Source organism: Eleutherodactylus coqui, chromosome 7 (assembly GCF_035609145.1).
Source record: "Eleutherodactylus coqui strain aEleCoq1 chromosome 7, aEleCoq1.hap1, whole genome shotgun sequence".
NCBI lineage: Eukaryota > Metazoa > Chordata > Amphibia > Anura > Eleutherodactylidae > Eleutherodactylus > Eleutherodactylus coqui.
Genome location: NC_089843.1, coordinates 30103648 through 30117215, shown reverse-complemented (window position 1 = coordinate 30117215; position 13568 = coordinate 30103648).

Genomic DNA, 13568 nt, shown 5'->3' with positions numbered 1-13568 from the left:
TTCATCTCACAATTAATGGGTCCACGCGGTAGACCTTTATTAGAAACTGAGCAGTGTGAGCAGGTTCTGTCGTGGATGGCAGAAAGTGCATCCAGCAATCTATCGACCACCCAGTCTTCTACGCCGTCAACAGCTGCACTCTGAATCCTCTGGCTGCTGCTCCTCCTTCCTCCCAGCCTCCTCACTCCATTACAATGACACATTCTGAGGAGCAGGCAGACTCCCAGGAACTGTTCTTGGGCCCCTGCCGAGATTGGGCAGCAATGGTTCCTCTCCCACCGGAGGAGTTTGTCGTGACCGATGCCCAACCTTTGGAAAGTTCCCGGGATCCGGGTGAGGAGACTGGGGACTTCCGGCAACTGTCTCAAGAGCTTTCAGTGGGTGAGGAGGACAATGACGATGAGACACTGTTGTAGTAGTAATTGCAGTAAGTCTGAGGGAGGAGCGCACAGAGGATTCAGAGGAAGAGCAGCTGGACGATGAGGTGATTGACCCCACCTGGTTTGCTAAGCCTACTGAGGACAGGTCTTCAGAAGGGGAGGCAAGTGTGGCAGCAGGGCAGGTTGGAAGAGGCAGTGCGGTGGCCAGGGGTAGAGGCAGGGCCAGACCGAATAATCCACCAACTGTTTCCCAAAGAGCCCCCTCGCGTCATGCCCCCCTCCAGAGGCCGAGGTGCTCAAAGGTGTGGCAGTTTTTTACTGAGAGTGCAGACGACCGACGAACTGTGGTGTGCAAGGTTTGTCGCACCAAGATCAGCCGGGGAGCCACCACCACCAGCCTCGCCACCACCAGCATGCGCAGGCATATGATGGCCAAGCACCCCACAAGGTGGGACGAAGGCCGTTCACCACCTCCGGTTTGCACCACTGCCTCTCCCCCTGTGCCCCAACCTGCCACTGAGATCCAACCCCCTTCTGAGGACACAGGCACGACCGTCTCCCGGCCTGCACCCACACCCTCACCTCCGCTGTCCTTGGCCCCATCCAGCAATGTCTCTCAGCGCAGCATCTAGCCGTCACTAGTGCAACTGTTTGAGCGCAAGTACGCTGCCACGCACCCGCACGCTCAAGCGTTAAACGTGCACATAGCCAAATTGATCAGCCTGGAGATGCTGCCGTATAGCCTTGTGGAAACGGAGGCTTTCAAAAACATGATGGCGGCGGCGGCCCCGCGCTACTCGGTTCCCACTCGCCACTACTTTTCCCGATGTGCCATCCCACCCCTGCATGACCACGTCTCCCGCAACATTGTACGTGCCCTCACCAACGCGGTTACTGGCAAGGTCAACTTAACAACGGACACGTGGACAAGCACAGGCAGGCAGGGCCACTATATCTCCCTGACGGCACATTGGGTGAATTTAGTGGAGGCTGGGACAGAGTCAGAGCCTGGGACCGCTCACGTCCTACCCACCCCCAGAATTGCGGGCCCCAGCTCCGTGCTGGTATCTGCGGCGGTGTATGCTTCCTCCATTAAACCACCCTCCTCCTCCTCCTCCTCCTCCTCCTACGCAACCTCTGTCTCGCAATCAAGATGTGTCAGCAGCAGCACGTCGCCAGCAGTCGGTGTCACGCGGCATGGCAGCACAGCGGTGGCCAAGTGAAAGCAGGCCGTGCTGAAACTACTCAGCTTAGGAGAGAAGAGGCACACGGCCCACGAACTGCTGCAGGGTCTGACAGAGCAGACCGACCGCTGGCTTTCGCCGCTGAGCCTCCAACCAGGCATGGTCGTGTGTAACAACGGCCGCAACCTGGTGGCGGCTCTGCAGCTCGGCAGCCTCACGCACGTGCCATGCCTGGCCCACGTCTTTAATTTGGTGGTTCAGCGCTTTCTGAAAAGCTACCCACGCTTGTCCGACCGGCTCGAAAAGGTGTGCCGGCTCAGTGCACATTTCCGCAAGTCCAACACGGACGCTGCCACCCTGCGGACCCTGCAACATCGGTTTCATCTGCCAGTGCACCGACTGCTGTGTGACGTGCCCACACGGTGGAACTCTATGCTCCACATGTTGGCCAGGCTCTATGAGCAGCGTAGAGCTATAGTGGAATACCAACTCCAACATGGGCGGCGTAGTGGGAGTCAGCCTCCTCAATTCTTTACAGAAGAGTGGGCCTGGTTGGCAGACATCTGCCAGGTCCTTGTGTGCTGGATTACGGTTTTCTCCAGCAGGCTTCGGGGTATTTTGTCGCTTCCGAATTATATCGTGTGCACACATCGTAGAGCAAATTGAGACACGAGCTGATCAATCTCATATCCAAAATGGCTCTCTGCCCAGAAACAGCCAGACAGGGCCTTTTATTGTTCAGCATAACACCTGCCCTTTATGGGCGTTTAACAGATTACATCAGTAACATATATATATTCTTATTCGCTGGGTTATATAGAATCTCCCACCTCTCTGCCCACCCTTCCTCACGTCCGCCATAGTGTGGACTTTGTCTGCTTTAGCATGCGGACAGCCTTAAGGAATTCTGTGTAGTTGACAAATCATTGTTTAACTAGCTTGTGTGAGGAGTGGAAGGGGGACTAGGTAAACACTCAGTATTGAACACAGATCTACACAACACTATGGCCCTTACCTCTTAGAGGCTTCTTGTGTAACTTCTATGTACTTAACTAACATTACATCACACATCCATTGTCTAGCAAATACCATGATTAGATTGTGTGTGTGTCCTTTAAACTCCTCAGAGCTAAAAGTCATTACAATAGCAAAATACATTTACATTATACAAATCCATAGACATTTTATACAAAATAATCATCATGTCTATCACAATCCCCCCTTAAAATGTCTATCCTCTAATTCTCTATCTAATTTTTCACAGTTCTCTGCGCATGAGCCTATAACAGGAGAGCGTTGAAGGTTCGTTTTAGGGTCTTCAAGGGGGTGTAGGACTTGTCCACTCCTTCTGGGGATGCATCCAGCAAACTCATGGTGGGAGCGGCTTTTCCAGCATCAGTTTCACATTTCTCTCTGACACAGGGGATAACACAGCAGACTAGAACAGAAAAGATAATCAGTACACATACAACAGCGACGCCCATGTGTGCCAGGATTCTTTACCACCCGCTCATCCATGGCGAGTGCTGGTCCCAAAAGTTAGCTCTTTTTAGTTAGCGCGGTCAGCTTCTTAATGGCAACTGCGTCTTTACCCGCGGGTCACGTGTCGTCTAGGATGTAGGTACAACAAGTCTCCCATATCATCTTACAGACACTCCCCTTTTGAGCTAAAGTCATATCTAAGGTCACTCTATTTTAAAAAAAGGTCATAGTCGAGGTAGGTCCTATTGGTCGACTCGTCCCTATAAGGCGTCTCTAGTATAATTTATAAACCGCTGTTAATTATAATAAACATAATTAATCCAGTCAACGTTTATTTACCATAATGATCAGGAAAATGGACTCGAATCTAGTTTTAACTTGGTCTCTAATTTTTAAAACTTGTCAGGTACCCCCCTTGGCTATCCTATGATGTCAATGTACACGTGTAGATCAAAACTACCACCAGGGGTCTCTCTTCTCGCTCTAGCATAATATTACAATACTAGTAGCGTGCACAGGTACGCACGGCGTGGGACTCCCTAATCTTCACCCACACCAATGTCCCTCCTGGAGATAGTCCTAATGGTGAACACGTCCAGGTCGCCTCACCCTGACCCTACACTACCTAGTGACAAGACTGGAAGGAACCGCCGTACCTATGCGGAAAACAAGGATAGACCAACATGACAGGATAACCACAAAACACAGACTGAGTTGGATCGAGATAAAGTAACTATTGGGGGTAACCTCATTATCCTCAATGTTGTCCGAAAGGGTGTGGAGGAGCATAAGGGCTTTACTAAGGCACACTCCCCTGTCCAATTACCCTCCAGGCGGGTCCTCTACCTCATGTCACTACAAAGCCAGTAAACGTCTCCTAAGGACTGAACCTGATTCTGTGTCCATTCCCCTCCTATCGTACCGTAGGAGGAGCAATACCCGTTGGTGAGTTCCCCAAAAATCTCCCTCCACCCTGCCTATTTGCCCGGCAGGTGTAGTTTCCAGGGTAGTCAGTAATACTCTCTCCGGTGCAAACACTTAAGTAGTTATAGAGTATTCCTTCTTCCACTTCTCACGGACAGTGTAATTAGCGGAAATGTTCGTGAAGAGACTAATAAACCACTCTTCAGCATCTACAGGGAGACCATCCCCGAGTGTGGTCGGGCACTACCGCACACGCAACAGTTAGACTTGTTGCTCCTGTTAGCATTGTACCTCATCAACTCCAACCAGAGATTCTGGTCAGAGTGGCCAGTCGCTACTGTCAAGGTGTCCTCAAAAGGTAGGGTCGGCTATGATCATCATGTTCGTCAAGGTCTTTATCTTACGGCGGAGGGGGTTAATTATGGGCACGGGACTAAGTGAAGGCTTCCATTCGGCTGCATCTACCATACCCCTTATTTTAAACTTCCCTAAGGGATCTGTCCTCCCGTACCGGTATGTCCCCAGACTATAAGTCCCTCCGTCCCCCGGGCTTGGATCTCCCATGGTTAATGTAAAAACCGCATTAAAACCAAGCAACATACTAAGTTCAGCCTTCCAATACCTGCTGTCCTTATTATTCTCAAGGAGGGTTATACGACTAATTAGGGATTTCCCGCTCCTATCTTTCTTATTTAAGGCACTTCGCGGTTTATAGGACCAGTCTATTCCTGTGTTACATCCCACTAATCCCCAATAACGTCAGTCTTCTCCCCAGACGTTATCAGTGGCGCAAACATATTGTATTCCCCGGGTATATAAGTCATATAACCAGCTGGACTGAGCTAAATCTGGCCTGCGGTGGGATCTTGCGCCTAGACACGGGACCACAGTACAATAGTCGAAGGAATATGCGGCTACTTGAGCATTGAACGAGTTATACCAGAAGGTAACCATACCCTCATATTCTTCCGACTAAGGATTACAGTTGCCACCCTCCTCTCTCACTAGCCCTAACCAGAGTAATGTCTTTGGCACAACTAAGACTGGTCTCCCGGATCTGAAGCTTTCTTACAGTATGAAGCATGGATCCATGTAAGTCTTTCGGCTAGTTTAACAGCTGTGGCAGTAGTCAGAAGCACCTGGTAGGGGCCATCAAATCGGGGCTCAGGAGGGTGCTTCCTGGGGAACTTCTTGATGCGCACCCAATCCCCAGGCTGCAAGATATGTGTCCCAGTGTCTGCCTCTGAGTCTGGAAGAGAACACCTGTGCATAGGCTTTGGTTAGTTCTTTAACAACGGAAATCACATACTCAGTCAACACATAAGATTGTAATTGTGACTACTGAGGATAGTAACGACCTAGCCTTGGGGCTAGCCCAAACAATCTCGTAGGGAGATAATGTATAATCCCCCCTGGGTTCATATCTAACACTGTATAAGGCTATTGGATGACAGTCTTTCCAAAGTGGCATCATTTTTAAGTATCTTACTTTTTAGCGTGCCACTACGTCTCTCCACCTTTCCACTACTCTAAAGATGGTAGAGTATGTAAAAGGCCTGGGATACACCCAGAGCAGACATGACCTGTTACATTCACCTGCAAAGTTTATACCTCTGTCTGACTCTGAATCACTTCTGGTACCCCATATTCACAGTTTACCTCGTTCATGAGCTTCTTTGCGGTTACCTACTTGTTTGCCTTGGTAACAGGGTTGGCCTCCAACCTGCAAAGACATCAACAACAACAAGCACGTATTCATACTTCCCAACAAGTGGGAGCTGAACGTAGTCAATTTGCAATCCCTGAAATGGGTAGAGTGGTCCCGGCAAGTGTGATGTGGCAAATTTACTTCTGCCCTGACTCACCTATGGCATAGATCATGCTAAACCGGACAAATGATGCAGCAGCTACAGAGAACCCAGAAGTCGCCCATCGTCTTTCAAGCGTCGTCGTTATTGCTGGTTTACTAGGTGGGTCTTTCCGTCCATCAGCTGGGCCATCATGGGATACAGGAACTGTGGTGGGCAAGTGCTGTTGACCGTTCACCACACGCTGTCCTGTTTCTGCTGCTCCCATATTAGTCCATTTATTCTTTTCTTCCTTGCTGGCTTGTAACTGTAAAAAGTCTTTAGCATATCAAAGTCCAAATTTTTGTCAATGTCCAAAGTTTTTTACCACTGACTCATGCCGTCAGTATCTTTTTCTTCTTTCTTCCACGGCTTGAGGGCCGCTGCCTTTGCTATGCTGTCAGCGAGGGTGTCGTCTCTCGCCTCTCCAGTGTAGGAATCGGTGCGAACTCTCAACTTTGTCAGGTAGAAGTAGGGCCTCCATGCGACTCTGTACCGCTGCACCATTCTCAATTGGTTGTCCTGCTAAGGTAAAAACTGTCTGGCCTTCCATATTGGGCCGTAATCATGAGCTATGCCAAATGCATACCAGGAGTCAGTGTAAATGGTTGCCGTCTTACCTCTCGCTACTCTACACGCCTTAGTGATGGCCTTTAATTCCGCTTCTTGTACTGAGACATGCGGAGGCAGAGCTTCTGCTTCTAGGACATCTTGTTGTGTGACCACTGCATATCCGATGTGGAGTCATCAATCCTCACCCTGGTACTATCTGTAAAAAGCTCAACATATGCATTATCAACAGAGGTTCTGGTTACTGTTTGCATATCTGCAGTTTCTTACTGTATTAGTACTAAATAATCGTGCTGATGTTCTATTTCACATGGCTCAGAATCTTGTAGCACAAAATCATTTATTTATTTTTTTTTTTTTAAAAGCCCAATAGCTGATCTACAACACCTAGCTCATCTATGATCCAGATCATCTATGCCTCCCCCCTTTTGAACCGGAATACTCAATGGAAAAAGAGTCATTGCGTTCAAACTAGTAAACCAAGAGGCACAAAAACAAGCACTTTGTAGGTCAAGATGACATTGTATGCAGCGAAGTCTGAGCGAAAATATCCTTTAGATTTTTTTTTTTTTTCAGGTTGCAGTTAGCATTTTTTAACACAAGGGGGCGCCACACAATTCAAATTTTACGTCACCCAGTGTAATAGTATTTCAGGGAATGGCCACGTTTAGCTTTTACTCTCCTGTCGGAATATAATTATAGCTTCAGTGTAGACTGACACTAGAATATACCAAAGACTTAAAGAAAAACTAAAGAATACGGATGAATTAACATCCTACTCTGGGCAATTCAGTCCCTCTTTCTTCACATAAAAAGTAAAATTACTTCACCAAATTGCATGAAAAAGTTTGCTGGGTGACTATAGGGAAATTATTCCATCTGTAGGAGCCTTCCATAACATCATCTGTCTGAGCATCCACTGGAGAAGCGGGCAGTGGAAAACAGAGCCCCTGGGAACATGAGAGAGCGTCCCCTGTCATGTATTCCTGGTCTCTGCCCCCCATGCATCAACTCCAATCTTCCATGCACTATAAACCAGCTTAGTCATCTACTATGTCCCAAGCTGCATCTTCACAAAGGTTTGTTTCCCTGAACTTATCACACATCCAAAGTGGCCACATCTTGGAGTGTAACAAAGGCCGGTCAAACAAAACCTTACTTCAGACAATCATGATGTTAGCACTGGATACAGTGGCATTGGGAAATATAGGCCTCCCAAGTGCAGCAAAATGGCCGCCAGAGGCAGAAAGGGGCGGGGCTACAGATCTCCCAGGTGAGGCAAAATGGCTGCCGGAAGAAGGGGCGGGGCCAGGGGCAGCAGCACTTCCAGGTGAGGCAAAATGGCCGCTGGAGGAGGAAGGGGCGGGGCCAGGTCCTGTCCCAGATGGGGAGGGACCGGAAGTAGCATCACACACCCTGAAAGTGAGCACATGGGGGGAAGTAACTTCAGGGTGGGGGCAGGCCTCACTACATTTACTGCAGAGTCACACTATGTTGGATTGTAAACATTGCAAGTGCGGCCGCCATTACAGGGAGGGGCTGTAGTCAACACAAAGGCATTACATTGTTCATAAGCAATACACATACCCCCCCTACATGCTTTCCCCTCTTCAATCTCTTAACTACGTTATACCAAAAAAAACTAGCTAAAAACGCCTTTCTTTCTGCTAGGCTTCCTGCTCATCTTCTGAAAACTTTCTACAGCCTATCTTATCTGTCCATATTCATTTCTGCTTATCTGTCCATGACCTGACATTTCTTTCTGCAACTTTTCCTGGTCCTTTCCCATTGTTCAGTAAACTCTGCTCCCTTCCCTTCAGCAACCAGATCACAAGCTCTATGACCTTTGCCCTTGCTCACTTTGCTCCCCATTCTCTAAACAACCTGCGTCTATGCCTAACCTTCTCAATCTGCTCAACTCTATTCTATTCGAAGTTTCTGGACACAGTAGTGTTTCTCTTGTAAAATCTGCTTTCTTCAAATCCTTCCAATATAACCTCTCTTTCCCACTCAGATTACAATGCACATTAATTCTACAAAACACAGGGAAAGACAAAGTAAACAGAAAGGGTTAATTGAGAAATGCTCTCAGTGGCTTAACTTCAGTCCACTCTCTTATCAGCACCCTCCCCCCCAATAATAAACACTGCACATTCTTTCTATAATACCAAACAGACAGGATTACTGGAGAATACCCACAACGGCTCAAGGTATATATCTCATCTACCTTTATATCAACCCTACTAGTAATCCGTCTGGACAGGACATTTTAGCTATACACAGAGACTGACGATTATTTTAAATGACCAAGAGTTTTCTGGAGACATCAGCCGTCACACCACGGCTATATTCACACGTATATACCTTTCCACATATGAGAACATAACACGCTCAATCATAAAATGTAAATGTACGTATCATAAATCTTCCTAACCTCACACTAGTTACCTAGGAGCAAGTGTCTGGCGTGTTCCCTCAGACTTAAACAGCCGAGTCCGCCCTCCCGACACATTAACCCTCACAGAATTTATCTCTTGGTCTTGTATACACAATTTTTAACCGTCTCAGACACAACAGTCACAGCATACAAAATACCCCTTAAGCAGGTTAAAACGGTGGTCTTTTTTCCGAGTAAGAAATAACTATATTACCTGCCTTTCATTGATTTATCACTCTGGATCAGGAACAGGCAGAAAAGCAGTCAGAACCCAGATCACATCGGTACATTTACATAAAGCAATCTTACCGTGTTCTGTAGATTTTCGGGCCCCTGAGTTCTGCGTGCTGTCTGCCGATCTCTGTATTTTTCCAGAATGAAAGAAATCAAAATCTCTTAACTCGGCCCACCCAGGGACGCCAATTGTGCTGGATTACGGTTTTCTCCAGCAGGCTTCGGGGTATTTTGTCGCTTCCGAATTATATCGTGTGCACACATCGTAGAGCAGATTGAGACACGAGCTGATCAATCTCATATCCAAAATGGCTCTCTGCCCAGAAACAGCCAGACAGGGCCTTTTATTGTTCAGCATAACACCTGCCCTTTATGGGCGTTTAACAGATTACATCAGTAACATATATATATTCTTATTCGCTGGGTTATATAGAATCTCCCACCTCTCTGCCCACCCTTCCTCACGTCCGCCATAGTGTGGACTTTGTCTGCTTTAGCATGCGGACAGCCTTAAGGAATTCTGTGTAGTTGACAAATCATTGTTTAACTAGCTTGTGTGAGGAGTGGAAGGGGGCCTAGGTAAACACTCAGTATTGAACACAGATCTACACAACACTATGGCCCTTAACTCTTAGAGGCTTCTTGTGTAACTTCTATGTACTTAACTAACATTACATCACACATCCATTGTCTAGCAAATACCATGATTAGATTGTGTGTGTGTCCTTTAAACTCCTCAGAGCTAAAAGTCATTACAATAGCAAAATACATTTACGTTATACAAATCCATAGACATTTTATACAAAATAATCATCATGTCTATCACACTTGGAAACTTTGAGGAGTCTACCCAGATGGTGAGCGGCGATGCTGCAATCATTAGCATCACCATTCCTCTGCTATGCCTCTTGAGAAGTTCCCTGCAAAGCATAAAGGCAGACGCTTTGCGCTTGGAAACGGAGGTGGGGGAAGACAGTATGTCGCTGGATAGTCAGAGCACCGTCATGTCTATATCTCAGCGCGTTTTGGAGGAGGAGGAGGAGATGGAGGAGCATGAGGAGGAGAGGGAAGAGACAGCCGGGCCCACTGCTGACGGTACCCATGCTGCTTGCCTATCATCCTTTCAGCGTGTTTGGCCTGAGGAGGAGGAGGGGGAGGAGGATCCTGAAAGTGATCTTCCTAGTGAAGACAGCCATGTGTTGCGTACAGGTACCCTGGCACACATGGCTGACTTCATGTTAGGATGCCTTTCTCGTGACCCACGCGTTACACGCATTCTGGCCACTACGGATTACTGGGTGTACACACTGCTTGACCCACGGTATAAGGAGAACCTTTCCACTCTCATACCCGAAGAGGAAAGGGGTTCGAGAGTGATGCTATACCACAGGACCCTGGCGGACAAACTGATAGTAAAATTCCCATCCGACAGCGTTAGTGGCAGAAGGCGCAGTTCCGAGGGCCAGGTAGCAGGGGAGGTGCGGAGATCAGGCAGCATGTACAGCACAGGCAGGGGAACACTGTCCAAGGCCTTTGACAGCTTTATGGCTCCCCAGCAAGACCGTGTCACCGCTCCCCAGTCAAGGCTGAGTTGGCGGGAGCACTGTAAAAGGATGGTGAGGGAGTACGTAGCCGATCGCACGACTGTCCTCCGTGACGCCTCTGCCCCCTACAACTACTGGGTGTCGAAGCTGGACACGTGGCCTGAACTCGCACTGTATGCTCTGGAGGTGCTTGCTTGCCCTGCGGCTAGCGTCTTGTTTAGTACGGCTGGGGGAATCATCACGGATAAGCGTACCCGCCTGTCAACCGACAGTGCCGACAGGCTTACACTCATAAAGATGAACAAAGCCTGGATTTCCCCTGACTTCTCTTCTCCACCAGCGGACAGCAGCGGTACCTAAACAATACGTAGGCTGCACCCGCGGATGGAAGCATCGTTCTCTATCACCATTAAAAAATGGGGACCTTTTTGCTTCATCAATCTGTGTATTATATTCATCCTCCTCCTCCTGCTCCTCCTCCTGAAACCTCACGTAATCACGCCGAACAGGCAATTTTTCTTAGGCCCACAAGGCTCAGTCATATTACTTTTGTAAACAATGTTTATATGTTTCAATTCTCATTTAAGCGTTGAAACTTGCACCTGAACCAATTTTTATTTTAACTGGGCTGCCTCCATGCTAAGTTACAAATTAAGCCACAGTACGCTAAGCGATTAATGAGTTTCACCTGCCCTCTTGGTTGGGCATGGGCAATTTTTCTAAGGTACATTAGTACTGTTGGTACACCAATTTTTTGGGCCTTCGCCTACAGTGTAATCCTAGTAATTTTTATGGGCTTCGCCTGCACTCATGGTACAGCAAGGTGTGTGGGGTTGGCCTACGCTTTTGCTATATAAATGTAACTGGGGCCTTGTCTATACTGCAGCTACTGAAATGTGAAAGAGACTGTTATCTCCCTAAACTGCTGCAACGGGAATGTTACTGTGGCCTGTCTTGACTGCTACTACTACTGAAATGGAACTAATACTGTGCTCCCCCTATACTGCTGCTAGTGATATGTTACCGGGGCCTGTCTAGACTGCAACTACTACTGAAATGGAACTAATACTGTGCTCCCCCTATTCTGCTGCTTTAGAATTGTTACTGGGGCCTGTCTTGACTGCTACTATTACTGAAATGGGCGGCTGGGCAGCATGTTACCCAGGAGAAGTGGCAGCGGAGTGTCATGCAGGCAGTGATTGTGCTTTGTTGGAGGTAATGTTGTGCTTAGCTAAGGTATGCCTTGCTAATGAGGGTTTTTCAGAAGTAAAAATTGTTGGGGGGGGGCACTCTTGCCACTATTGTGGCTTAATAGTGGGACCTGGGAACTTGAGATGCAGCCCAACATGTAGCACCTCGCCTGCCCTATCCATTTCTGTGTCGCTCCCATCACTTTCTTGAATTTCCCAGATTTTCACAAATGAAAACCTTAGCGAGCATCGGCGATATACAAAAATGCTTGTGTCGCCCATTGACTTCAATGGGGTTCGTTACTCGAAACGAACCCTCGAGCATTGCGGGAAGTTCGACTCAAGTAACGAGCACCCGAGCATTTTGGTGCTCGCTCATCTCTAGTTGGGACCCATTAACGTTTCCTATTTATGACATAATCAATGCCCGTGCCAAATTTCAAGTTTCTATGACATCGGGAAGTGAAAGAATTAGATTTCACACGTAAAATGGGGACGCTAGTTCTTTTGGGCTTAGAATTGAACAATCGAGGTGGGACCCATTAACTTTTCCTAATTATGACATAATCAATGCCCGTTCCATATTTCATGTTTCTATAAAACCAAGAAGTGAGAGAATTAGATTCCGAACGTAAAATTTGGACGCTAGTTCTTTTATGCTAGAATTGAATAATCGAGTTGGGACACATTAGGTTTTCCTATTTATGACATATTCAATGCTTATGGCAAATTTCATGTTTCTATGACATTGGGAAGTGACAGATTTAGATTATGTATGTAAAATTTCGACCCTAATTCTTTTGCGCTACAATTAAATAATCGAGTTTGGACCTATTAGCTTTTCCTATTTATGACATAACTAGCTGATAAACCCGGCTTCGCCCGAGTTAATTTGGTACTGGTGTTTATCTGGTGTTCACACGGAAAATCTTATGAAGTTGTGTTTACTTTAGAGATACCGGAAAAACATATGTTCACCATTTTGCATAATTCTCTGCGTTACCCAGGAAACACCATGTGGAGGTAAACATGTGACGTTTACTTTCTATAAAACTAGCTGATATACCCGGCTTCGCCCGAGTTAATTTGGTATTGGTGTTTATCTGGTGTTCACACGGAAAATCTTATGAAGTCGTGGTTACTTTAGAGATACTGAGGAAAAACATATGTTCACCATTTTGCATAGTTCTCTGCGTTACCCAGGACACCCCACGTGGAGGCAACCATGCAACGTTTCCTTTATATAAAATGACATCAGGAAGTGAGAGAATTAGATTACGTACATAAAATTTGGACACTAATTCTTTTGCGCTTAGAATTGAATAATCGAGTTGGGAACCATTAACTTTTTATACTTAGGACACAATCAATGCTTGTGCCAAATTTCATGCTTCTATGACATTGGGAAGTGAGAAAATTACATTTCGTACGTAAAATTTCGACGCCAATTCTTTTGCGCTAGAATTGAATAATCGAGTTGGGACCTAAGAACTTTTCCTATATATGACATAATCAATGCTCGTGCCAGATTTCACGTTTCTATGATACCGGAAAGTGAGAAAATTAGATTACGTACGTAAAATTTGGACGCTAATTCTTTTGCGCATACAATTGAATAATCGAGTTGGGACCCATTAGCTTTTCCTATTTATGACATAATCAATGCGCGTGCCAAATTTCACGTTTCTATGACACCGGAAAGTGAAATAATTAGATTCCGTACGTAAATTTGGACGCTAATTCTTTTGCGCATAGTATTGAATAATCGAGTTGGAA